The 24,949-nt window shown below is 51.9% G+C and overlaps 1 protein-coding gene across 3 annotated transcripts in view; it reads right to left on the bottom strand.

The window, feature by feature from the left end:
- Positions 1-24,949, bottom strand: part of KCNQ3 (potassium voltage-gated channel subfamily Q member 3) — a 289,722-nt gene that overhangs the window by 77,795 nt on the left and 186,978 nt on the right. The gene's annotated exons all lie outside the window — the stretch shown is intronic.

Here is a 24,949-nt window from a genome sequence, read left to right as displayed (position 1 = left end):
CACACCTATAGACAGTCACACATCTATAGAAAGTCACACTTACCTATAGACAGTCACACATCTATAGAAAGTCACACACCTATAGAAAGTCACACACACCTATAGACAGTCACACACACCGATAGAAAGTCACACACACCGATAGAAAGTCACACACACCTATAGAAAGTCACACACCTATAGAAAGTCACACACCTATAGACAGTCACACACCTATAGAAAGTCACACACCTATAGAAAGTCACACACCTATAGACAGTCACACACACCTATAGAAAGTCACACACCTATAGACAGTCACACATCTATAGAAAGTCACACTTACCTATAGACAGTCACACATCTATAGAAAGTCACACACCTATAGAAAGTCACACACACCTATAGACAGTCACACACACCGATAGAAAGTCACACACACCGATAGAAAGTCACACACACCTATAGAAAGTCACACACACCTATAGACAGTCACACACCTATAGACAGTCACACACCTATAGAAAGTCACACACCTATAGACAGTCACACACCTATAGAAAGTCACACACACCTATAGACAGTCACACACCTATATAAAGTCACACACCTATAGACAGTCACACACCTATAGAAAGTCGCACACACCTATAGACAGTCACACACCTATAGACAGTCACACACCTATAGACAGTCACACACCTATAGAAAGTCACACACCTATAGACAGTCACACACCTATAGAAAGTCACACACACCTATAGACAGTCACGCACCTATAGACAGTCACACACCTATAGACAGTCACACACCGATAGAAAGTCACACACCTATAGACAGTCACACACCGATAGAAAGTCACACACACCTATAGAAAGTCACACACCTATAGACAGTCACACATCTATAGAAAGTCACACACACCTATAGACAGTCACACACCTATAGACAGTCACACACCTATAGAAAGTCATACGCACCTAAAGAAAAATCACACACACATAGAGACAATCACATCCACCTATAAAAAGTCACACACCTATAGAAAGTCTCATATGCCTATAGACAGTCACACACCTTTAGTCATTCACACAAACCTATAGAAAGCACACAACTATAAAAAGAAACACACACCTAGAAAATCACACATACCTGTACATAATCACATACCTGTAGTCAGTCACACACACCTATAGAAAGTCACACACCTATAGACAGTCATACACCTATAGAAAGACACACCAGATGACGAGGGCAAAATATTCCTAGAGGAAGAATGAGACAGAAATTCACATGATGCTCCACTTCTCCAACACACCCCTATAGAAAGTTGTTTTTTAATTTATACAGTTACACATTCATATACAGTCTCACACACCTATAGAAAAACACACTTATTGACAGTCACACACACCTATAGACAGTAACACACCTATAAAAAGTCACACACCTATAGAAAGTCAAACACCTATAGAAAGTTGCACACACTTATAGACAGTCAGACACCTATAGAAAGTCACATACCAATAGAAAGTCAGACACCTATAGACAGTCACACACCTATAAAAAGTCACACACCTATAGAAAGTCACATACCTATAGAAAGTCACACACCTATAGAAAATCACACACCTATCTACAGTCACACACCTATAAAAAGTCACACACCTATAGACAGTCACACACCTATAGAAATTCACACACCTATAAAAAGTCACACCTATAAAAAGTCACACACCTATAGACAGTCACACACCTATAGACAGTCACACACCTATAGACAGTCACACACCTATAGACAGTCACACACCTATACACAGTCACACACCTATAGACAGTCACACACCTATACACAGTCACACACCTATACACAGTCACACACCTATACACAGTCACAGACCTATACACAGTCACACACCTATACACAGTCACACACCTATACACAGTCACACCACCTATACACAGTCACACACCTATACACAGTCACACACACCTATACACAGTCACACACCTATAGTCAGTCACACACCTATAGACAGTCACACACCTATAGACAGTCACACACCTATACACAGTCACACACCTATACACAGTCACACACCTATACACAGTCACACACCTATACACAGTCACACACCTATAGACAGTCACACACCTATACACAGTCACACACCTATACACAGTCACAGACCTATACACAGTCACACACCTATACACAGTCACACACCTATACACAGTCACACACCTATAGTCAGTCACACACCTATAGACAGTCACACACCTATACACAGTCACACACCTATACACAGTCACACACCTATACACAGTCACACACCTATAGTCAGTCACACACCTATAGACAGTCACACACCTATAGACAGTCACACACCTATACACAGTCACACACCTATACACAGTCACACACCTATACACAGTCACACACCTATACACAGTCACACACACCTATACACAGTCACACACCTATACACAGTCACACACACCTATACACAGTCACACACCTATAGACAGTCACACACCTATACACAGTCACACACCTATACACAGTCACACACCTATACACAGTCACACACACCTATAGTCAGTCACTTGTCTTTTGCCTCCAGTAGAGGGAGAAATGTTTTCAGCTTATCAGGCTCTTGTAGGTGAGAAGCCGCCTGTTGTGTGATTGTATCCTGCCCGCTCTGATACTAGTGAGAGGCCACGGCCCATTTCACATTTCTACCAGTTATTCCCCACAGCCACCAATATGGGCTGTATTATATGTGTAGAAATACAACTTCTATTGATGGTAGGAGAATACATGTAATAGCGCCCCCCAGTGGTGATGCAGGCAGTAAAAATGGATTCACTTTTATATTCTTGTGGCACTCTGCTGACACTGTTGGGCCATTGCTCGCAGTGGGTAATCGTCTGGCACTGATTATAGGGCATTATTATATACTGGGGCGCAGCGTCGGACTGGCCCAGCGGAGCACCGGAGAATCTTTCAGGCGCGCGTACATTTGAACGGTGCAGTGCCAGGCCTGAGGCAGAGAAGCTCCTCAACACCGAACCGACATCTGTCAACCCCGGGGTCGCACGGATGAAGAGGACATGCAGGCACCAGGCAAGCGCTTCTGCCTCCCCCTACAGTGAGCCTCCTCCTGCTGTGAGCCTCCCCCTGCTGTGAGCCCCCCCCTGCTGTGAGCCCCCCCTGCAGTAAGCCTGCCCCTTGTTGTGAGCCTCCCCCTGCTGTGAGCCTCCCCCTTCATTGAGCCTCCCCCTTGTTGTGAGCCTCCCCTTGCTCTGATCCTCCTGCCTCCCCTTGCTGTGAGGCTCCCCTTGCTGTGAGGCTCCGCCTGCAGTGAGCCTACTCTTGCTGTGAGCCTCCTTACTCCCACTGCTGTGAGCCTCCTGCCACTGTATATGCCCCTAGTACTGTTTGCCACCAACCCAGTGCTTTGCCACCCATGGTGTAGAAATTGGGGAAAAAGTGAGGAATGTGCTCTGGGAGTCGCGTCATGGCAGGAAGAAGAGATGGCGGTCAGCGACGGATGAAGAGGAAAAGCGAAGATGAATAACCTCAGCTAGAGACATCACTGGTAAGTCAGTGTATTACATGTACACACACACACACTGTACACTATATACAGAGCTTCTGTGTATAATGTCACTAATTAATGTCACTATATTACCTATACACTGACACTATATACAGAGCTCCTGTATATAATGGCCCTGATGGTAATATTAGTGTTATTAGTATTGTGGTTTTTATTCATGACCATTATTGTAGTATTATTTGGGCACTGTGTGGTGGTAATATATGGTCTGGCCACAGTGTGGTGGTATTTCTCTGTTGTATGTGGTGTTATTTGGTCATTTATGTGGTTTGGTCATAATGTTGAGTCCCTTGTATGTGGTAATATTCGGTCACTGTGTGCTCTGATTATGGTGTGGCGTTATTTCTCCATTGTATGTGGTTGTATTCGGATACTATGTGGTGGTAATATATTATTGGTCACGGTGTGGCGGTATGTCTCCCTTGTATGTGGTATTATTGGTCCTGGTAGGGTGGATTGTGTTGTGTCTGGAGGACATTTTTTCTCTCTATCAATAAAGGGAAGATTATTTCCAGTAGAGATTAAATACTTGAATTTTTAACCCCTCCATGTCCTGTGACTATTACACTGCACAAATATGCTAAGTAATCGTTGAGTATTTGGTCAGTATTTTACCTCAGTATTTGTAGCTGTGACGCCCTGGGCAAGCCAGGGGTCACAGGTCATGACACCACCACACCCTACACCCCAGATAGGTACACCAAAGCTACACAAAAATCCTTGTTGCCTTCCTCCAGGGGCTGATGTCCACACCAGGGGGTGGGCCAGGCGGTTGGCTCCGCCCACCGAGGAGTTCACAGCCCTGGAGGCGGGAAAACCAGGCAGTTAAGCTAGGGAAGTGAAGGAGTGAAGAGTTCAGAGTAGTGAGAGCTGAAGCAAGAGTGAAGTAGTAAAGGTGGAAGAGAAAGTGACAGCTGAGGAAGCCTGAAGTTGGTCCGGGTGTGTGCCCCGGACTGAGAACAGCAAGGTTAGCAGACGGCGGTGACCGTCTGCAGGAGAGGCTGCTTGGAGGTTGCCGAAAGGACCGTGGACGGGTGGTGGCCCGGCGGTACCGGAGCGGTATACGAAGAGAAGCCAGCACTATTGGCAGGGGCCTTTCGGATCCCGGCAAGGCTAGGAGTCGCCGTGAATTTGCCAAATCCGTCAGTGAAGGGGACCTCTGGGTCTCCCAACAACCAAGTCCCGATTAAAGGCAACAGTCCAACCGTTAGAGAGAGACACCGCCACCGCCAAGGCACCAGTTTCTCAGGGCCAGCGCCTGCAGGCAAAGAGGGGCTCCTCCGGCACATATCCAAGCCGGGGAGCGGGTTACCGGTGGGAACCCATCGCTACCAACATAGACTTAGGTGCAGGAAAAGGGACCGTCACCGTCAACTACTGGGGAAAAGCAACAGCAGCCGTCCGTGGGAACCATCTTTCCAGCCGTGTGTTTTACCGAGAACTGTGTCACCGTTTCAGGCTGAGTGAGTACCACAGTGCCGTGCGGCACAGCGCTGCCCCCGCGTCCCTGCACCCCACCAAGCCCTGCACCGGCCCCGCCATCCCTCATCACCCACCTCATCACTGGGCCCCGGGACAACCACCCCCTACCCACGGAGGGGAGAACCAACAACTTTGCTGCTACCTGTCACCGCTCCCGGGATCCCCATACAGAGCAGCGGTGGTGTCCACACAATCACCACAACCGTGGGTGGCGTCACGGACAATAAACAATCCCAAAAACCCAATCCCTTTTCACTCACGGGCGAGGAGCGCCGCTCGAGTCCCCGGGATCCGGCCCATCGCTCGAGCCACCGAGCAGCAGCAGGCCGCAGCAGCAGCGGGAGCCGGACCCGAGCAGTGGGAGAGCGCAGCGTCCCCTCCTCCGCCCGCGACAACTTGGCGTCACAAACAGGATCTTACCGCTCTGCCGTTGGGTAGAGGTGCGCCTTGTGACCGCCGGAGGTGTCCGGCCGGAAAATTTCAGAAGTCGCCATCTTTGGCGCGAAGAGTTCCCGCTCGAGCGTCTTCTCGAGTAGCGGAGGCGCGAAGGCCAAAACCCCGCCCCAATAGAGGAGGGGCCGGAAAGAGGCTAAGGGGGACGAAATGGCGACTGAGTGCATGTAGCCGCGGCTATAAGAGCAGGGACGCCAGGACCCTGTGGCCATCTTGTTGCTAGTTCCTGGAAAACACGACTGCCGAGATGTCCGCCCCAGTTAATAACAGCGAGGCCCCCGCTCCCGGCACGGCAACGTGGTTGAGGGACCGGACCGTCCCGCTGAGTAATCGTCTGCAGGCCCACATGCAACTCCTCTTGGAGGAGTGGGAGACCGACATGGCGGACGTGGTGGTTGCTATGCGGAGACGCGAGATGGAAGGGGATTTGGAGGAGCGGGTAAGAGACCCACGCCCCTGTATTCCTGAGGGATCGGACATTGGAGCTGAGGAGCCTGGCCGGCTTCCGCTCACCCTGCCTTTTTCCCCGCTACCCGTGCTAGCTGCTGCCGCTCCGCCACTAGGCCCGCTACCTGCCCAGCCGGTAGCGGTACCCTGCCAAGCCGCCCCGGCAGACCAACCGGCTGCAGACGTCCAGAACGTCCCTGAAGTACACCCGGGGGAACCGCTAGGACCGCGGCCCCTTGACAAAATGGTGCCAGAAGTCCCGGCAGTGATGGCGCCAGACCCCGAGTCCGGGACCGTAGCGTGGATGAAGGCCCGGGTGATTGCGTTCCACCAACATCAGCAGGATCAGATCTTCCGGATGATGGAGCAGTGGACCAACGAGGTGGAGATGCTGATTACAACTGCCCCGATGTACGGCAGGGGAATAGATGTAACAGAGTTGACTGGTGACCCACGTCCCTATGTCCTCCCTGGACCGGCCGCTGCGGCTGAGGGGCCCGGCCTAGTCTCGACCTGTGCATCACCCTTGCCGTTCCTTATGGGGCGCCTCAGTGTAAACTCGCCTGACCTGCTGCCCTGTGCTACTGCAGAAGGATCTGATGTGCTGGATGCTGGAGGTCAGGAGGCTGCGGCAGCTGGCGGCAACCCGCCTGACGCAGGACTAATGGATGATGACTCTGGCCCTGGGCCCACTGCTGAGTTAGAGGGGGCAAGTGAGCGTCCCCGCTACGAAGGGGACCCAGTGGTTTTCTACACCCCGCGCACCGGTGGAAATGGATACCGGGCACCCCTGTCACAGCAGGCATGTCAGTGCATGTTTGCTATGCTGGTGGCGGAGGATGGATCCGCCTCAGCTGAAGAATCTGAGTAGGGCAGCGGAGTGCCGCTGCACAGTCCCCGTTGGGACCACAAAGTGTCTGTGTGTTTAAAAGTGTTGAAAGTTTTGAAATGATGACAAATGGAAAAATAATTACCAAACAGTCACCTGATTGCAACCGTGATTTGGAAACCGGCCGTTGCCGGCATTGTTGTCCCCGTGGGGACCGCTTGAAAAGCTGCATAGGAACTCCTATGAACAGGCCCGAGAACTTGCAGGGCAACCACAAACATTGGTGGCTTGTAAATAAATATGTTAGTTGCAGCTACCGTTACCGCCTCCGGAGAGGCAGGTTGGAGGGAGGGCCCGCAGTGGAGCAGGTTGGGGCCCAGCCATCACAGGAACCGGTGGCTACCCTCTGGAGGGGAAGGACAGATCCCGCTCGGGTAACTTGGTGCAGGACTGGGGTCAAGGGGTGCTGCCTGGGTTTTAGGGGCAGCATCAGGGCCAGGTTACTTGGGTGGGAGAGAGCGGCAGCCGCAACCGTTTAAAACCGTTTGTAACGTTTAAGCAAAGCACCTCCCGATGTGGGATGAAGTTATTTTACTTGTATGTTATGTTTTTATATCTTTTCAGAAAAATAAAACCGGTGTTGGACGGGCAGCCCGCAGACGGTCTGCATTTTGCTAAGGGGGAATGTGACACCCTGGGCAAGCCAGGGGTCACAGGTCATGACACCACCACACCCTACACCCCAGATAGGTACACCAAAGCTACACAAAAATCCTTGTTGCCTTCCTCCAGGGGCTGATGTCCACACCAGGGGGTGGGCCAGGCGGTTGGCTCCGCCCACCGAGGAGTTCACAGCCCTGGAGGCGGGAAAACCAGGCAGTTAAGCTAGGGAAGTGAAGGAGTGAAGAGTTCAGAGTAGTGAGAGCTGAAGCAAGAGTGAAGTAGTAAAGGTGGAAGAGAAAGTGACAGTTGAGGAAGCCTGAAGTTGGTCCGGGTGTGTGCCCCGGACTGAGAACAGCAAGGTTAGCAGACGGCGGTGACCGTCTGTAGGAGAGGCTGCTTGGAGGTTGCCGAAAGGACCGTGGACGGGTGGTGGCCCGGCGGTACCGGAGCGGTATACGAAGAGAAGCCAGCACCATTGGCAGGGGCCTTTCGGATCCCGGCAAGGCTAGAAGTCGCCGTGAATTTGCCAAATCCGTCAGTGAAGGGGACCTCTGGGTCTCCCAACAACCAAGTCCCGATTGAAGGCAACAGTCCAACCGTTAGAGAGAGACACCGCCACCGCCAAGGCACCAGTTTCTCAGGGCCAGCGCCTGCGGGCAAAGAGGGGCTCCTCCGGCACATATCCAAGCCGGGGAGCGGGTTACCGGTAGGAACCCATCGCTACCAACATAGACTTAGGTGCAGGAAAAGGGACCGTCACCATCAACTACTGGGGAAAAGCAACAGCAGCCGTCCGTGGGAACAGTCTTTCCAGCCGTGTGTTTTACCGAGAACTGTGTCACCGTCTCAGGCTGAGTGAGTACCACAGTGCCGTGCGGCACAGCGCTGCCCCCGCGTCCCTGCACCCCACCAAGCCCTGCACCGGCCCCGCCATCCCTCATCACCCACCTCATCACTGGGCCCCGGGACAACCACCCCCTACCCACGGAAGGGAGAACCAACAACTTTGCTGCTACCTGTCACCGCTCCCGGGATCCCCATACAGAGCAGCGGTGGTGTCCACACAATCACCACAACCGTGGGTGGCGTCACGGACAATAAACAATCCCAAAAACCTAATCCCTTTTCACTCACGGGTGAGGAGCGCCGCTCGAGTCCCCGGGATCCAGCCCATCGCTCGAGCCACCGAGCAGCAGCGGCCGCAGCAGCAGCGGCAGCCGGACCCGAGCAGTGGGAGAGCGCAGCGTCCCCTCCTCCGCCCGCGACATAGCCAAAACCAGCAGTGGTAAAATCAGAGGAAAAGTCTAATAGAAACACCTCTGCATGTTTCACCCACTTCTAGTTTTGGCTTAGAAAAACTGATGTAAGATACTGACCAAATACTGAACGTGTGAACGAGGCCTAAGGGTAAGTGATAACCTATTAATCTGTGGGGACCGATTCCTCTGAGACCAGCACCGATCCGGCAACTTTTATCCCCTTGAAAGTGGAGCTGATGTCCGACTCGTCCCCGGATCATTCATTCAATAAGTGATCACTTTCCTCACCTGTGGATCGGTGATCACTTGTCACCGAAGATCCCCCTTACTGCAAACTACGGTAATTGTACATCAGTAATTGTGTGTGCAGGAGATGTGCAGGAGCCGGCTCTGCTTTACAGTCAGCGCTCCACTATAATGGGGATAACGGCTAAGGGGTATTTGCATATCGCTGTAGGGGGGGCCCCTGGGGTCAATTCCTCTGGTAGCCCCCAGACACCCCAGTCCAACGTTCCTGGGTCGCCTAGGCTGCACTGGTTGTAAGGTGTAACCTGTCTGCCACTCTTCATAGATAGCGCCCTGCTGCTGGCACTATCATATATGGGGCACTGCGCTAATCTGGTGCCACTGATTATAGGGGACACTGCATGTATGCTGTGCTCCGCTGTCACTGAGTATAAAGGCCGTCTGTTGACACTATTTTGTTACTGGCGGTCCTTAACTGGCACTAATTATGGGGGACACTGTGACATTATGATGTATAAAGGGCTGGGTTGGATCTGTTTTTAGGGGGCACTGATCTGCCACCATTGTGTATTTGTATCTTATATGGCAATATGTCTACTGGGATCTGTTCACAGTTTATAAGGGACACGTGGGGCGCTTTTCTGGTACTGTTTATGGTGGATTGTCTGCAGCCATTTTATAGGGGGACACTACTGGCCTGATTAGGTATCGGCCGCTCGTCTTACACTGGTTGTTAGGGACAAACATCTTACACTATTCATAGGGGACACGACGTATTTTCTCTGTAAAATGGCCTAGTGCATTATGGGAGTTACCTAGGCATGCTGGGTATTGGCCGCCATTTTAGGACTGTATTCCCCACAGGGAAGACGTGAGTTTGTGTCCTGCACTATTCACACTTAAAACTCCGTTATCCTTGTTCAAGCAGATCTGGGACGAGATTTACTGCTGTTTGTGATCTCCCAATGTTCAGATCTGTTACTGAGGTGTATAGCTGTAATGGGATCAACAATTCAGACTGCATCATTAATGTAGAAATGGATTTGAATATTGCTTCAGCACTTGCCCACAAGGGGGCAGTGTCAGACTGTGCAACCACAAACACAGAGGTGGGAAATCCCCTACTGCAGCTTGTGTGTTTGAACCAGGAAGAAAAAGTGCGGGAAGGCTGTGCAGCTCCAGAGCTCAGCCAGAGGAGAGCTGCGTGTGGTCTCCCTGAACAGAGGGCTCTTTTGCCACCGGAGTCTTGGAGAAATCACCCTGTGGAAGTGGTTTCTGCCATTCCCGGTCTGCAGGACTTTGTTTTCACCAAGGATCTAACCGGACTGCAGAGCATCGCACCCTGAGTGCAAGTGCAGGGGCTGTGACCTCCCTTCTTCTGTTCGGCGTGCCCCGGGACTAAAAGACTGACTAGAATCCGTTACCAGCGGGAGAAGATCAAAGGAAAAGACCAAGGAGCTGCATCCCTTCAGCGCTGCACCGGGACCCATCATCGTGAGACTCCAGGCCTGCGACGTGGGAGCGGCATCTTCTTCTGGGATAGACTGGTACGTGATTGTAGGGAAAGTTAGGGAAAGTTGCCGCCGTTTCTTTGTTGTTTTTTTTCCCTTCCTTCTTGCTGCGTACCCGGAAGGAGTGAAGATCCGGGGACTCCACTATACACATGTGCGCAGATAGTTCGGTTGACTGTGTTATAAATATGTTTCATAGTAAAGAAATGTTACTACCGGTAAAATCTGAGTATGGGGATTTTGTTGGAATAGAGCATACACACACACCCGCGGCCCTACCATCGGTCGCTTCATGTGGCGTAGTCGGCAGGATGTGTGACCAACAAAATCATCCCCCGGTAGTAACTTATAACCGGACAGCTCCCCCGCCGTCTATTGTCAATCAGGTGAGAAAGTTTGACGGACGGAACTATCCTGTAACTGAATGGACTGAACAACTTAAGATAGTGGGGGAAATGTATAACACTGATCCTAAGACCTTAGCAGAGATGGCCATGCTAACATTAGAGGGGGAAGCGTGGACGACAGTCAGGCTGGAGACGGTTAGGGGCCAGCGAACGTTGGATGACTTGGTGCGGGTGCTGGAGAATACCTATGGGCTGACCACATATGCGGGAACGTTGCGCTATATGTTCTTCCGGCGTACTCAGCTCGAGTCGGAGGACATTCCTCAATATGCCAATGCCCTTCAAGTGCTACTAGAACAAGCCGGTAGAAACGAAGAACAGATAGCTAGTACGGGTACCCGTGACCTGGTGTTGAGAGATCAGTTCGTGACCGGATTGAGGGACCCGTACCTTAATCGCTCATTGCAAGATCTACTCCGGATAAATCCGGCCTTTACGTTCGCTGAGGTCAAACAAGAAGCTATAGAACGTTCAAGGGGACCTGTTGTGGAGACACAGACATATACCGCGTCTTGCAGGTCCATATCTGGTATCGGGACGCCGAACAGCAACACGGAAGAACTGAAACAGATGGTGGCAGAGTTGCAGAAACAGGTGTTACAGCTCACCCTAGACCAACAGGCGGGCCGGCAAGCGAGACAACAACCCAGCCGGCCGATGGGAAGATGCTGGACATGCGGCGACCCCCGCCATAGAGCCAACCGTTGCCCCCAGAACTTTCAAGTTCATCCACAGTCCGATCTACCAGAACCAGCAAGTCATGTCCCACAACAGTGGCCGCCTTTAAACTAGACGCCCCTGCCAAAAAGGCTCACTCGGCAGGGGATGCCAAAGAGAGGGGTGTAGGAAAACAGAGCTAGTCACGGAACAAACTTGCATCAAATAGCCCCACCCTGGAAGTATTACTGGAAGGGATCGCCGTACAAGGGTTAATGGATACTGGGTCTCAGGTATCCACCATCTCCGAGCAGTTCTACGAAGAGTGTCTAAAGCCGCGGGTTGCCTATGACCCTGATACCACCATCAAGATCAAAGCAGCCAATAATCTACCCATTCCGCTGATGGGAGTTGCCTGGATGAACACCGAAATCTGTGGCCAAGATCTCGGGAAGAGAGGGATAATCGTGGTCAGGGAAGGCTTTGGATCAGAAACGCCCATGATTATTGGGATGAACATCTTGAAAGACTTGAATCTGGTGTTGTTTACCAAGAGGGGGCCCAAGTACTGGCAAGAAGTGACCGCACATAGGGCCACCCGCCGTGCCTTTCAGCAAGTGGTCCGGACCTGCAACCTCCAGCGAATGACAGAAGAACAACTGCCGCTGGCTACGATCACCGTACCCCGCCATACTAGGATCACCTTACCGGCTGGGAAAGAGACAGTTATCTCACTACCCCTTAGCACCTTGAGACAGCTTGAAGGCGTGGAGGTGCTGATTGAGCCGCGCACCCCGAAGGAAGGGAAGCTGAATCCACTAGTCGCTCGAACTCTAGCAGTAGTGAGAAAGGGAAGAATTCCTGTCAGGCTGGGCAACACGGCTAACGTGAGTGTTGACCTAGAAGCCGGGACACAGCTCGCCCGAGTCTACGCTCTAACCGAAGAGGTGAACCCTATGAGCCCCCTCCAGTTTGTACCGTCTACAGAGGGAGATTGGACAGTGACGGTCTCTGCCATGGCCACTGTCGCGGGTGACACCAACGCGGGGCGAGAACTACGAGAGAAGTGTCAGTTGGACGTATCCCAATACTCCAAACGGGAGGTGTCCCAGGTGGAAGAGCTACTTCAAGAGCATCAGGCGTCCTTTGCCCGGCATGACACCGACTTTGGGTGCACCACCAGTATCAAGCACGAAATCCCCACAGGTGACGCTGCTCCGATCCGTGAAAGGTACCGCCAAATACCTCCCCAGCAATACCAAGAAGTGAAAAATCTCCTGAATTCCATGTTACACGCTGGAGTGGTACGAGAAAGCCAGAGCCCCTGGGCTGCACCGGTGGTGTTAGTCAAGAAGAAGGACGGATCCCTGAGATTCTGTGTGGACTACCGCCGTTTGAATGCTTGCACCATCCGGGACTCATACCCTTTGCCAAGGATCGAAGAATCCCTGACAGCCCTGAAGAAAGCCAAATACTTCTCTTCATTGGATCTGGCCAGCAGATATTGGCAGGTACCTATGCATGAGAAAGATAGAGAGAAGACTGCTTTCATCTTACCCATGGGCCTGTACGAGTTCGACCGGATGCCCTTTGGTCTGAACAACGCGCCGGGGACTTTCCAGCGGCTGATGGAGCGCTGCTTGGGAGACTTCAACTTCGACTTCACCCTCATCTACCTGGACGACATTGTAGTCTATTCGGCCACATTTGAAGAACACCTGCAGCAGCTGGGCTGTGTGTTCAGTAGGTTGAGAGAACATGGCCTGAAGTTGAAACCCAGCAAGTGCCGTCTTCTGCAGCCCGAGATCAATTACCTGGGCCACCGGATCTCAGCCGAAGGTGTCCAGCCATCTTCAGAGAAGATAGCCGCCGTACGGGATTGGCCGCAGCCCACAAACGTCAAGGAGGTCAGGGCTTTCCTGGGGTTGGCCGGCTACTACCGCCGGTTCGTCAAAAACTTCGCCCGGCTTGCTGCACCCTTGCATGACCTGCTTCGAGGGACCACCAACAGCCCCAGAGGACGACCCATCAGCTGGGGACCCAGCCAGGAAGAGTCCTTCCAAGCCCTAAAGGGTGTCTTAACATCTCCCCCCATCCTGGCATATGCGGACTACAACCTGCCCTTCCAACTACACACCGGTGCCAGTCTACAGGGTCTAGGGGCAGTACTTTTACAGGTCCAAGAAGGCAAGGAACGAGTCATACCTATGCCAGTCGGTCCCTACATGAGGGCGAGAAGAACCCCACCAATTATAGCTCGTATCGGCTGGAGCTGTTGGCCCTAACGTGGGCTATGGTGGAGAAATTTGCAGGATACCTCACGGGGGCTAAAGTACTAGTCCTGACCGATAACAACCCGTTGGCCCACTTAGAAAATGCGAAGCTCGGAGTCATGGAGCAGCGTTGGATGGCTCGGCTCTCCAAGTTCAATTACAAGATCAAATATAGGGCTGGAGCTGAGAATCAAAATGCGGACAGCCTGTCTAGAGTGTCATACCCCTTACTCAACCGAGACCGGGATGAAGAATTGGAAGGGGACGAGACGCCTGACTTTGCAAAGCTCGCCCAACAGATGGTGGATTACCGCCAGTTCGTTGTGGGCGAAGCTGGAACTCCAGTGGGGGTCGCCTTGCCACCCCAGGAGTGGTGCAGGCTCCAGGACCAGAACCCTGAATGGGCTCTACTCAAACAATGGGTGAAGCGGCAGCAGAAGCCTCCCGCCGATATACGGGCACGACTGTCTACCGGGACCTTGACCCTGCTCACTCAGTGGGACCGGCTGATTCTGAGAGAAGGAGTGCTATACCGGAAGGTTCTCTTGTCGCACATGCTGGAGGAATGCACACAAGTTGTGGTGCCTGATCAATTGGCCCGTGAGATGGTGGCCCAAGCCCACAAAAGGAATGGACACTTCGGAATAGACAAGACCTTTCGGTGGATTCAACAGTCCATCTATTGTCCGGGGCTCCGCAAGCTGGTTGAAGACGTCTGCCAGACCTGTCGCACCTGTGAACTACACAAGTCCCCTGAGCAGCGTGCACCTGTTCAGACAATTAAAACATCCAGGCCCCTTGAGCTGTTGATGGTGGACTATCTGCTGATTGGGACGGCGAGCAGTGGCTATCAGTACTGCCTAGTCATGGTGGATCACTTCACAAAATTCGCTGTCGCGGTCGCTACCAAAGACCAGACGGCTGAATCGGCTGCTCGGGCCATCTGTCGACAGTTCATCCACGTCTACGGGTGCCCGGAGAGGTTGCACTCCGACCAGGGGGCTTGTTTCGAAGGCCGAGTCATCGAAGAGCTGCATCGGATGTATGGGATCCAGAAGTCGAGGACCACTCCTTACCACCCACAAGGGAACGGTGCATGTGAACGCTTCAACCGGACTCTACTCCAGCTGATCCGCACCTTGGCCGATGATAAGAAAGACCAATGGCCCCAATTCCTTCCCCATCTAGTATGGGCCTACAACAACCAGGTCCACTCCGTGACTGGTTACACCCCACACACCCTTCTCTTTGGCCGCCCCGGAAAAGGGGTCCATGACCTGAACCTATTCCGCCCTGGAGATGATGTCTGCCATAACTACCCCTCCTGGCTAAATGCTCACCGACAGAAGATGGAGACTGTACACCGGCTGGTGAGCCAACAAATCCGGGGCCAGATACATGCTGACCCACTCCCCGTGCAAGAGCAACCCTTGAAGTTAGGACAGCTAGTCTTGCTCCGTATCAAGAAGCCACAAGGGAAACTTCGAGCCAAGTGGGAGACTGAAGTCTACCGGGTAATCGAACGCCCCTACCCCATCGGGCATGTATACGGAGTGCAGGGTGAAGACAGTCACAACATTCGCACTGTGCACCGATATATGTTGCGTCCCTTCCGATCCCAGCCTGACTCCCTTACCACAGTACCCGGAGGGGGTCACGCTGCCAACACGACTGACGTCACGGACGTTTCCCAGCATAGTGATCACGTCGACTCTGAGACCGGTGACCCACCTACATAACCCAGTTCTTCCCCCGGAGTGCTGACTGAAGTGGGGTGTAAAGACAGTGACAGGGAAGGGAACAACCGACCCTTGAAACGCACTGACCGCACCACTGCTGGGATCCCGCCCGGGCGGTCTTACAGGGACCAGTATGTATGGCCCACTTCTCAACCAACCCCTGTGACGTCTGCAGTCATCGCTGCCTGGGAACCGACGGTAGTTGACAGGGACTGCCAACCTTTAAGTGGGGGGTATGTAATGGGATCAACAATTCAGACTGCATCATTAATGTAGAAATGGATTTGAATATTGCTTCAGCACTTGCCCACAAGGGGGCAGTGTCAGACTGTGCAACCACAAACACAGAGGTGGGAAATCCCCTACTGCAGCTTGTGTGTTTGAACCAGGAAGAAAAAGTGCGGGAAGGTTGTTCAGCTCCGGAGCTCAGCCAGAGGAGAGCTGCGTGTGGTCTTCCTGAACAGAGGGCTCTTTTGCCACCGGAGTCTTGGAGGAATCACCCTGTGGAAGTGGTTTCTGCCATTCCCGGTCTGCAGGACTTTGTTTTCACCAAGGATTTAACCGGACTGCAGAGCATCGCACCCTGAGTGCAAGTGCAGGGGCTGTGATCTCCCTTCTTCTGTTCGGCGTGCCCCGGGACTAAAAGACTGACTAGAATCCGTTAGCAGCGGGAGAAGATCAAAGGAAAAGACCAAGGAACTACATCCCTTCAGCGCTGCACCGGGACCCATCATCGTTAGACTCCAGGCCTGCGACGTGGGAGCGGCATCTTCTTCCGGGATAGACTGGTACGTGATTGTAGGGAAAGTTAGGGAAAGTTGCCGCCGTTTCTTTGTTGTTTTTTTTCCCTTTCTTCTTGCTGCGTACCCGGAAGGAGTGTAGATCCGGGGGACTCCACTATACACATGTGCGCAGATAGTTCGGTTGATTGTATTATAAATATGTTTCCTAGTAAAGAAATGTTACTACCGGTAAAATCTGAGTATGGGGATTTTGTTGGAATAGAGCATACACACACACCCGCGGCCCTACCACCGGTCCTTCATAGCAGCCATTACACAGGGCTTGTGTCAGATAGGCCTTCATGTGTCACACGCGCAGCCTCCATTCTGCACTGCACGTCCTCTATAATGGAAATGTCATAGGTGTGCATTATGTGACCAGTGTTATCTGTGCTCCTCGTATTCCCAATATTACCTGTTCACCAATAAACAAGTTACTACAGAAAACAGTCTGCGTATTCAGAAGAAGGAGAAGGTTTATGCTGTATGTGACAGTACCCTGTATGAAGACAGAACAGGCGCTCAGAGGTACTGTTTATAGGGGATATTTACTAGTACTGATCATAGGGGCAGTGCCGACACCATCACAAATGGGGCACTAATTACACGTACTGAGCACCTGAGCATGGTAGTGCCCGCTCATCACTAGTTACCAGTACTGAGCACCCGAGCATGGTAGTGCCCACTCATCACTAGTTACCAGTACTGAGCACCTGAGCATGGTAGTGCCCGCTCATCACTAGTTACGAGTACAGAGCACCCGAGCATGGTAGTGCCCGCTCATCACTAGTTACGAGTACTGAGCACCTGAGCATGGTAGTGCCCGCTCATCACTAGTTACGAGTACAGAGCACCCGAGCATGGTAGTGCCCACTCATCACTAGTTACGAGTACAGAGCACCTGAGCATGGTAGTGCCCACTCATCACTAGTTACCAGTACTGAGCACTCGAGCATGGTAGTGCCCACTCATCACTAGTTACCAGTACAGAGCACCCGAGCATGGTAGTGCCCGCTCATCACTAGTTACGAGTACAGAGCACCCGAGCATGGTAGTGCCCACTCATCACTAGTTACGAGTACATGGCCCCTGAGCATGGTAGTGCTCACTCATCACTAGTTACGAGTACAGAGCCCCTGAGCATGGTAGTGCCCACTCATCACTAGTTACCAGTACTGAGCCCCTGAGCATGGTAGTGCCCACTCATCACTAGTTACGAGTACTGAGCACCCGAGCATGGTAGTGCCCACTCATCACTAGTTACGAGTACTGAGCACCCGAGCATGGTAGTGCCCGCTCATCACTAGTTACGAGTACTGAGCACCTGAGCATGGTAGTGCCCGCTCATCACTAGTTACCAGTACTGAGCACCCGAGCATGGTAGTGCCCACTCATCACTAGTTACCAGTACTGAGCACCCGAGCATGGTAGTGCCCGCTCATCACTAGTTACCAGTACTGAGCACCCGAGCATGGTAGTGCCCACTCATCACTAGTTACCAGTACTGAGCACCCGAGCATGGTAGTGCCCACTCATCACTAGTTACCAGTACTGAGCACCCGAGCATGGTAGTGCCCGCTCATCACTAGTTACGAGTACAGAGCACCCGAGCATGGTAGTGCCCACTCATCACTAGTTACGAGTACTGAGCACTCGAGCATGGTAGTGCCCACTCTTCACTAGATACGAGTACTGAGCACCCGAGCATGGTAGTGCCCACTCATCACTAGTTACCAGTACTGAGCACCCGAGCATGGTAGTGCCCGCTCATCACTAGTTACGAGTACAGAGCACCCGAGCATGGTAGTGCCCACTCATCACTAGTTACGAGTACTGAGCACCTGAGCATGGTAGAGCCCGCTCATCACTAGTTATGAATACTGAGCACCTGAGCATGGTAGTGCCCGCTCATCACTAGTTATGAGTACTGAGCACCTGAGCATGGTAGTGCCCGCTCATCACTAGTTACGAGTACTGAGCACCTGAGCATGGTAGTGCCCACTCATCACTAGTTACGAGTACTGAGCACCTGAGCATGGTAGTGCCCGCTCATCACTAGTTACGAGTACAGAGCCCCTGAGCATGGTAGTGCCCGCTCATCACTAGTTACGAGTACTGAGCACCCGAGCATGGTAGTGCTCAATCATCACTAGTTACGAGTACTGAGCACCCGAGCATGGTAGTGCCCGCTCATCACTAGTTACGAATACAGAGCACCCCCGAGCATGGTAGTGCCTGCTCATCACTAGTTACGAGTACTGAGCACCCGAGCATGGTAGTGCCCGCTCATCACTAGTTACGAGTACTGAGCACCCGAGCATGGTAGTGCTCAATCATCACTAGTTACGAATACAGAGCACCCCCGAGCATGGTAGTGCCCGCTCATCACTAGTTACGAGTACTGAGCACCCGAGCATGGTAGTGCCCGCTCATCACTAGTTACGAGTACTGAGCACCCGAGCATGGTAGTGCCCGCTCATCACTAGTTACGAGTACTGAGCCCCTGAGCATGGTAGTGCTCGCTCATCACTAGTTACGAGTACCAAGCACCTGAGCATAGTAGTGCCCACTCATCACTAGTTATGAGTACAGAGCACCCGAGCATGGTAGTGCTCACTCATCACTAGTTACGAGTACCGAGCACCTGAGCATGGTAGTGCCCGCTCATCACTAGTTACGAGTACTGAGCACCCGAGCATGGTAGTGTCCGCTTATCACTAGTTACGAGTACTGAGCACCTGAGCATGGTAGTGCCCGCTCATCACTAGTTACCAGTACTGAGCACCTGAGCATGGTAGTGCCCACTCATCACTAGTTATGAGTACAGAGCACCTGAGCATGGTAGTGTCCGCTCATCACTAGTTACGAGCACTGAGCACCCGAGCATGGTAGTGCCCGCTCATCAATAGTTACGAGTACTGAGCATCCGAGCATGGTAGTGCCCGCTCATCACTAGTTACGAGTACTAAGCACCCGAGCATGGTAGTGCCCGCTCATCAATAGTTACGAGTACTGAGCATCTGAGCATGGTAGTGCCCGCTCATCACTAGTTACGAGTACTGAGCCCCCGAGCATGGTAGTGTCCGCTCATCACTAGTTACGAGTACTGAGCACCCGAGCATGGTAGTGCTCACCCATCACTAGTTACGAGTACTGAGCACCTGAGCATGGTAGTGCCCACTCATCACTAGTTACGAGTACTGAGCACCTGAGCATGGTAGTGTCCGCTCATCACTAGTTACGAGTACTGAGCACCTGAGCATGGTAGTGCCCGCTCATCACTAGTTACAAGTACTGAGCACCCGAGCATGGTAGTGCCCACTCATCACTAGTTACAACTACTGAGTATCTGAGCATGGTAGTGCCCTCTCATTACTAGTTACGAGTACTGAGCACCCGAGCATGGTAGTGCCCACTCATCACTAGTTACGAGTACTGAGCACACGAGCATGGTAGTGCCCGCTCATCGCTAGTTACAAGTACTGAGCACCTGAGCATGGTAGTGCCCACTCATCATTAGTTACAAGTACAGAGCACCCGAGCATGGTAGTGCCCGCTCATCACTAGTTATGAGTACTGATTACCTGAGCATGGTAGTGCTCGCTCATCACTAGTTACGAGTACTGAGCATCTGAGCATGGTAGTGCCCACTTATCACTAGTTACGAGTACTGAGCACCTGAGCATGGTAGTGCCCGCTCATCACTAGTTAGAAGTACAGAGCACCCGAGCATGGTAGTGCCCACTCATCACTAGTTACGAGTACTGAGCATCCGAGCATGGTAGTGCCCACTCATCACTAGTTACGAGTACTGAGCACTCGAGCATGGTAGTGCCCACTCATCACTAGATACGAGTACTGAGCACCCGAGCATGGTAGTGCCCACTCATCACTAGTTACCAGTACTGAGCACCCGAGCATGGTAGTGCCCGCTCATCACTAGTTACGAGTACAGAGCACCCGAGCATGGTAGTGCCCACTCATCACTAGTTACGAGTACTGAGCACCTGAGCATGGTAGAGCCCGCTCATCACTAGTTATGAATACTGAGCACCTGAGCATGGTAGTGCCCGCTCATCACTAGTTATGAGTACTGAGCACCTGAGCATGGTAGTGCCCGCTCATCACTAGTTACGAGTACTGAGCACCTGAGCATGGTAGTGCCCACTCATCACTAGTTACGAGTACTGAGCACCTGAGCATGGTAGTGCCCGCTCATCACTAGTTACGAGTACAGAGCCCCTGAGCATGGTAGTGCCCGCTCATCACTAGTTACGAGTACTGAGCACCCGAGCATGGTAGTGCTCAATCATCACTAGTTACGAGTACTGAGCACCCGAGCATGGTAGTGCCCGCTCATCACTAGTTACGAATACAGAGCACCCCCGAGCATGGTAGTGCCTGCTCATCACTAGTTACGAGTACTGAGCACCCGAGCATGGTAGTGCCCGCTCATCACTAGTTACGAGTACTGAGCACCCGAGCATGGTAGTGCTCAATCATCACTAGTTACGAGTACTAAGCACCCGAGCATGGTAGTGCCCGCTCATCACTAGTTACGAATACAGAGCACCCCCGAGCATGGTAGTGCCCGCTCATCACTAGTTACGAGTACTGAGCACCCGAGCATGGTAGTGCCCGCTCATCACTAGTTACGAGTACTGAGCACCCGAGCATGGTAGTGCCCGCTCATCACTAGTTACGAGTACTGAGCCCCTGAGCATGGTAGTGCTCGCTCATCACTAGTTACGAGTACCAAGCACCTGAGCATAGTAGTGCCCACTCATCACTAGTTATGAGTACAGAGCACCCGAGCATGGTAGTGCTCACTCATCACTAGTTACGAGTACCGAGCACCTGAGCATGGTAGTGCCCGCTCATCACTAGTTACGAGTACTGAGCACCCGAGCATGGTAGTGTCCGCTTATCACTAGTTACGAGTACTGAGCACCTGAGCATGGTAGTGCCCGCTCATCACTAGTTACCAGTACTGAGCACCTGAGCATGGTAGTGCCCACTCATCACTAGTTATGAGTACAGAGCACCTGAGCATGGTAGTGTCCGCTCATCACTAGTTACGAGCACTGAGCACCCGAGCATGGTAGTGCCCGCTCATCAATAGTTACGAGTACTGAGCATCCGAGCATGGTAGTGCCCGCTCATCACTAGTTACGAGTACTAAGCACCCGAGCATGGTAGTGCCCGCTCATCAATAGTTACGAGTACTGAGCATCTGAGCATGGTAGTGCCCGCTCATCACTAGTTACGAGTACTGAGCCCCCGAGCATGGTAGTGTCCGCTCATCACTAGTTACGAGTACTGAGCACCCGAGCATGGTAGTGCTCACCCATCACTAGTTACGAGTACTGAGCACCTGAGCATGGTAGTGCCCACTCATCACTAGTTACGAGTACTGAGCACCTGAGCATGGTAGTGTCCGCTCATCACTAGTTACGAGTACTGAGCACCTGAGCATGGTAGTGCCCGCTCATCACTAGTTACAAGTACTGAGCACCCGAGCATGGTAGTGCCCACTCATCACTAGTTACAACTACTGAGTATCTGAGCATGGTAGTGCCCTCTCATTACTAGTTACGAGTACTGAGCACCCGAGCATGGTAGTGCCCACTCATCACTAGTTACGAGTACTGAGCACACGAGCATGGTAGTGCCCGCTCATCGCTAGTTACAAGTACTGAGCACCTGAGCATGGTAGTGCCCACTCATCATTAGTTACAAGTACAGAGCACCCGAGCATGGTAGTGCCCGCTCATCACTAGTTACGAGTACTGATTACCTGAGCATGGTAGTGCTCGCTCATCACTAGTTACGAGTACTGAGCATCTGAGCATGGTAGTGCCCACTTATCACTAGTTACGAGTACTGAGCACCTGAGCATGGTAGTGCCCGCTCATCACTAGTTAGAAGTACAGAGCACCCGAGCATGGTAGTGCCCACTCATCACTAGTTACGAGTACTGAGCATCCGAGCATGGTAGTGCCCACTCATCACTAGTTATAAGTACTGAGCACCCAAGCATGGTAGCGCCCGCTCATCACTAGTTACGAGTACTGAGCACCTGAGCATGGTAGTGCCCGCTCATCACTAGTTACGAGTACTGAGCCCCCGGGCATGGTAGTGTCCGCTCATTACTAGTTACGAGTACTAAGCACCCGAGCATGGTAGTGCCCGCTCATCACTAGTTACTAGTACTGAGCACCCGAGCATGGTAGTGCCCGCTCATCACTAGTTACCAGTACTGAGCACCCAAGCATGGTAGTGCCCGCTCATCACTAGTTACGAGTACTGAGCACCTGAGCATGGTAGTGCCCGCTCATCGCTAGTTAGAAGTACAGAGCACCCGAGCATGGTAGTGCCCACTCATCACTAGTTACGAGTACTGAGCATCTGAGCATGGTAGTGCCCACTCATCACTAGTTATAAGTACTGAGCACTCGAGCATGGTAGTGCCCGCTCATCACTAGTTATAAGTACTGAGCACCCAAGCATGGTAGTGCCCGCTCATCACTAGTTACGAGTACTGAGCACCTGAGCATGGTAGTGCCCGCTCAACACTAGTTACGAGTACTGAGCCCCCGGGCATGGTAGTGTCCGCTCATTACTAGTTACGAGTACTAAGCACCCGAGCATGGTAGTGCCCGCTCATCACTAGTTACTAGTACTGAGCGCCCGAGCATGGTAGTGCCCGCTCATCACTAGTTACCAGTACTGAGCACCCAAGCATGGTAGTGCCCGCTCATCACTAGTTACGAGTACTGAGCACTCGAGCATGGTAGTGCCCGCTCATCACTAGTTACCAGTACTGAGCACCCGAGCATGGTAGTGCCCGCTCATCACTAGTTACCAGTACTGAGCACCTGAGCATGGTAGTGCTCACTCATCACTAGTTACGAGTACTGAGCACCCGAGCATGGTAGTGCTCGCTCATCACTAGTTACGAGTACTGGGCACCTGAGCATGGTAGTGCCCGCTCATCACTAGTTACGAGTACAGAGCACCTGAGCATGGTAGTGCCCGCTCATCACTAGTTACGAGTACTGGGCACCTGAGCATGGTAGTGCCCACTCATCACTAGTTACAAGTACAGAGCACCCGAGCATGGTAGTGCCCGCTCATCACTAGTTACGAGTACTGAGCACCTGAGCATGGTAGTGCCCACTCATCACTAGTTACAAGTACAGAGCACCCGAGCATGGTAGTGCCCGCTCATCACTAGTTACGAGTACTGAGCACCTGAGCATGGTAGTGCTCCTCATCGCCAGCAGTCAGTAGTACATGCAGTGCACACAGTAGCAGTACATAGTAGTTACCACTAGATGGCAGCACTACACTGTACATCCCTTACATTTTGCAGTCGGGTGACAGCCCAGGAGTTCTCCCATCACATTGTATGATGGATCTCAGTGTAGTAAAGCAACAGAACATAAATAAGAGTCTGCTGACAGGTTCCCTTTAAATGGTGCTAGCTGTGCATAGGTAATGGCTGTGTATAGCAGGAGGCGCTCAGGTTATAGCAGCTCCGCACATATAATATTTATGGGAAGAAGCCTAATGCATCAGGCATTGTAGGTAATCCACCGTAATGGGGTGCTGCATAATCAACAGTGGGAATGCTGAGATTAGCAGCGTCAGCCGCCCGGGTGTGCGGCGGCGGCTTTTACTGTGCTTAGGTTATTGCTGATGCGGCATATTATATACAGAAGAGGTAGACGCGTATTCATCTTTGTTTTAGAAAGTTACTCAGCATAAGCCATTTCTGATGTAATACCTCTTTAATGGCTATTTTAACCCCTTCCTGATTAGGTAATTTTTTTATTTTTTTTTTCTGGAACAATTTGTATTTTTAAAGATGGTGGAATTGGGAAAAAAAATAGCAATTCTGCTGTAGATTTTTTTAATTTTTCTTTAATGGTCGGTACACTGTGTCCCAGTCTCTGTCTGTCTCTGATGTCTGTCTCTGTGTCTCTGTCTGTCTTTGTATCAGTCTCTCTGACTCTCTCTATCTCTGTGTCTGTCTCTCTGTGTCTGTCAGTCTCTTTCCCTGTCTGTCTCGTTTCAGGTCTGTCTCTTTCCCCGTCTGTCTCTTTCCCCGTCTGTCTCTTTCCCCGTCTGTCTCTTTCCCCGTCTGTCTCTTTGCCCGTCTGTCTCTTTGCCCGTCTGTCTCGTTCCAGGTCTTTCTCTTTCCCTGTCTGTCTCGCTCCAGGTCTCTGTTTCCCCATCTGTCTCTTTCCCTGTCTGTCTCGTTTCAGGTCTGTCTCTTTCCCCGTCTGTCTCTTTCCCCATCTGTCTCTTTGCCCGTCTGTCTCTTTGCCCGTCTGTCTCTTTGCCCGTCTGTCTCGTTCCAGGTCTGTCTCTTTCCCTGTCTGTCTCGCTCCAGGTCTGTCTCTTTCCCCGAATGTCTCTTTCCCCGTCTGTCTGTCTCTTTCCATGTCTGTCTCGTTTCAGGCCTGTCTCTTTCCCTGTCTGTCTTTGTCTGTCTCTTTGTTTGTCTCTCTCTCTCTTTCCTGGCTGTCTCTCTCTCTTTCTCCATCTCTTTACTTGTCTCTGTCTCTTTCCCTGTCTGTGTCTGACTGTCTCT

This window comes from Anomaloglossus baeobatrachus, chromosome 6 (genome assembly GCF_048569485.1).
Source record: "Anomaloglossus baeobatrachus isolate aAnoBae1 chromosome 6, aAnoBae1.hap1, whole genome shotgun sequence".
NCBI lineage: Eukaryota > Metazoa > Chordata > Amphibia > Anura > Aromobatidae > Anomaloglossus > Anomaloglossus baeobatrachus.
Note: the sequence above shows the minus strand (reverse complement) of the source record. Positions and strands in the feature narration are given on the sequence as shown.